Consider the following 3,805-nt stretch of genomic DNA (forward strand, 5'->3'; position numbering starts at 1 on the left):
ATGCGAGGTACTGTTGCTCCGGAAGATCTACTTTTTGATTCAGAAATTGAACGCACAGCACGAAGCAACAGAAGTAGTGCAAGAAGAAGAAAGCGAGAAAGAAGAAAGGAACAGAGACGAATTGAGCAAGAAGAGGAGACATCAACAATGGCAGACCAAGAACCTGTTAGAAAGACTCTTCGTGACTATTCAATGCCAAATCCTAATAGTTATCAAGGGAGCATTGTGAGACCTCCTATTCAAGCTAACAATTTCGAAATCAAGCCTGCATTGTTGCAAGTCATTCAACAGAATCAATTTGGAGGTGCAAATTCAGAAGATCCTAATTCTCACTTGGAGAATTTTCTGGCAATATGTGATACCTTGAAAATTAATGGAGTTTCAGATGATGCAATTCGTTTGAGGCTTTTTCCCTTTTCTCTCCGGGATAAAGCTAAAAACTGGCTACAATCACAACCTCAAGGAAGTATTTCTACATGGGAGGATATGGCTACAAAATTTGTAACTAAACACTTTCCTCCTTCCAAGTCAGCTAAAATGAGAAACGAGATTACTACTTTTGTGCAGCAAGACACTGAATCTTTATATGAGGCATGGGAAAGATACAAGGAGCTAATTAGGAAGTGTCCACATCATGCCTTACCAGTTTGGTTACAGGTGCAGATATTTTATAATGGTCTTTCACCCTCTTTTAAAGCAATTTTGGATGCAGCAAGTGGAGGATCATTCAATCTCAAAACACCAGAAGAAGCTTTGGAGACTCTTGAGCTAATGGCAAACAACACAGTGAATATGCAGTTTGATCGTCAAAATAGAAAAGCTGGAGTGTTGGAGGTTAATACTTTGGATGCTATCCTAGCCCAAAACAAGTTGTTAACACAACAGATCACTGATTTGACTCAGAAGTTGGGAAATATGCAAGCAAATAATGTTAATACAATATCTCCAGTGTGTGACTTTTGTGGAGGAATGCATCAGAATGGTGAATGTCAAGCCAATCAACAAGAGGCACAAGTGAATGTAGTGGGACAACAACATAATCAATTTTCTAACAACTTTAATGCAAATTGGAGGCCCCAACAACCTAGACCTTGGAGTAATCCAATCCAATCTAACCCACCAAGGCCTCAATATCAATATCAAGCTCAGCCCAACAATCAAGGAAACAAGATGTTTACGTTGGAAAATGCACTAGAGAAGTTAACTATGCAAACTTCTACCTTTGTGGAGCAGACTTCAAATTTCATGAGTGAGACAAGAACAAACTTCAAGAACCAGGAAGCTTCAATAAGAAATTTAGAGAACCAGATTGGTCAGCTTTCAAGACAACTCTCTGAGAGATCTCCTGGCACATTCCCTAGTGACACTATACCAAACCCAAGGGAACAATGCAAGGCAATTCAATTGAGGAGTGGAAGAGTGTTAGAGAATGAAAAAAAGAGTGAGATGAAGAGAGAGAAAAAGAAAAGAGTTGATGAAATAGTATAAGAAAGTGCTGAAAAAGAAGTTGAGAGAAAATGTGAGGAGAAGGAAGAGGGAGAGAAAAATCAAGAGAGTGAGAAAAAGATGCGTGAGTATGTCCCTACCATTCCATTCCCTCAAAGGTTGAAGAAGCAAGAACAGACGAAGCAATTTGCAAGATTTCTTGATGTTTTTAAGAAGCTCCACATTAATATTCCATTTGCTGAAGCATTGGAACAAATGCCAAGTTATGCTAAATTTATGAAAGACTTGTTGTCAAAGAAGAGGAAGCTTCAAGATGATGAAACAATTATGCTCACAGAGGAGTGCAGTGCAATAATTCAGCAAAAATTACCTCCCAAGTTGAAGGATCCAGGGAGCTTTGTCATTCCATGTGAGATTGGAAATATAATGGTGGGTAAGGCATTGTGTGACCTTGGAGCAAGTATCAACTTGATGCCTTTGTCCATTTTTAAAAGGCTGGGTATTGGTGAAGTAAAGCCCACTATGATCACTCTACAATTGGCAGACCGATCAATGACTTATCCGTATGGAATTGTGGAAGATGTTCTAGTAAAGGTGGACAAATTTATTTTCCCAGCTGATTTTGTGGTTCTTGACATGGAAGAAGATGCTAAAGTCCCAATCATTTTGGGAAGACCATTTTTAGCAACAGGGAGAGCATTGATAGATGTTGAACAAGGACAGTTGATTTTAAGAGTGGCAGATGAGAAAGTCACATTTTCTATGACTGAAGCAGTGAAGCACAAACTTGACAGAGAGGACTGTTTCAAAGCTGAAATAATTGAGTCTCTTGTGTTGGAGGAGATAAAAGTCCATGTAAAGCAGAATCCATTAGAGAGAACTCTACTGTCAGGAATGGAAGCAAAGGAGTTGAAAAGAGGAAGTAATGAGGAAGAGGTATTGAACTGCGCTCAACAATTAGAAGTGCTGAAGCCAATATTCAATTCCACAAGAGGAATAGAAGATCTACACAAGGGTGAAAGTGGAGAAGTAGAAATGCCCAAGGTAGAATTAAAACAACTTCCTTCTCACCTGAAATACAAGTTCCTTGATGAGCAAAAGCTGAATCCAGTAATTGTGAGCAATGAGCTTTCCTCTACTGAAGAAGATAAACTCTTAAGGGTGCTGAGGGAGTATAAATCTGCCATTGGGTGGAAAATTGATGATTTGCAAGGTATTAGTCCTACTGTGTGCAGGCATAAAATTTATTTGGAAGAGGATTTCAAACCTGTGCGTCAACCACAAAGAAGGCTCAACCCAACTATGAAGGAAATGGTAAGGAAAGAAGTCATTAAATTGCTAGATGCGGGAATTATCTACCCAATCTCTGATAGTGAGTGGGTGAGTCCAGTTCATGTTGTACCCAAGAAAGGAGGTATGAGAGTGGTGACAAATGAAAACAATGAGCTCATTCCTACAAGAAAAGTAACAGGGTGGCGAATGTGCATAGATTACCGAAGACTGAATCAAGCCACAAGAAAAGACCACTTTCCACTTCCATTCATAGATCAAATGCTGGTGAAAAGGGAAGATCACTATTGCTTAGTCATGAGTGCTATCACAGGCTTGCAACCTCAATGTCTTCCAAATCCAGAGTTCACATTAGTGCGGGGTAAAGATAGTTGGACCTTCTCTGCTTCTCAATGCCAAAATCCCCCTCATCATGATCCCGAACCGTCATCTCACATACCTCCAGTTCCTCGGCCTTCTACGGCTGACACTCTTGCTCATATCCAGCAGTCCCTTACTGAACTCAAAGCACAACAAATCCTACATTATCAGGAATTCATCCAATTTAGGGACAATCAAATTCTTCATCAGCAGAAGGTGGAACAACTCTTATAAGAAGTTCTCACCAAGCTCAACTCTAGTCATCACTAATCTTGTGAGTTCTAACCCCCTGTATTTTTTTTTTACTTTCCATATATTGGGGACTTTGTAAATATGTAGGCTTAGGGTGTTTGTCTGTATGACATCTTACATTTTGCATTTGCATGTGCATTTAACGTTTATATGGAAATGTATCATTTTAGCTTTGCGTTCTATGTTTTGAACAATGATATTTTCTAAGCACATTGTGAATAGATTTTTGATTGCTTGTTGGGAAACTTCACACACTACACAGTGAGATTTGACACTAAGATACTAATGGAAGATAATATTTGGGGAAAAGATAGAAAATATTTTCTGTTAGGTTTCTATGGTGACACTCACTGCACTTGGTTACTGGAGAATTGTCTGTCAAAGTTTATATATATATATATAAAAAGAAAAAAAAAGAAAAAGAAAAACAAAAACAAAACAATAAATTGAGGGAATA

At 38.7% G+C, this 3,805-nt stretch overlaps 1 non-coding gene and 1 pseudogene across 1 annotated transcript; one reads left to right on the top strand and one right to left on the bottom strand.

Moving 5' to 3' along the window:
• LOC148204899 (uncharacterized) lies at nucleotides 1-3,330 on the top strand (annotated as a pseudogene).
• Nucleotides 535-641, bottom strand: LOC148204900 (small nucleolar RNA R71). The gene has a single exon (XR_015784006.1). It is a non-coding gene; the product is annotated as a small nucleolar RNA R71 (small nucleolar RNA).
• Nucleotides 3,331-3,805: the final 475 nt, after the last annotated feature.

This window comes from Vigna umbellata, chromosome 1 (assembly GCF_029865625.1).
Source record: "Vigna umbellata cultivar VRB3 chromosome 1, Vumbellata_1.0, whole genome shotgun sequence".
Classification (NCBI taxonomy): Eukaryota; Viridiplantae; Streptophyta; class Magnoliopsida; order Fabales; family Fabaceae; genus Vigna; species Vigna umbellata.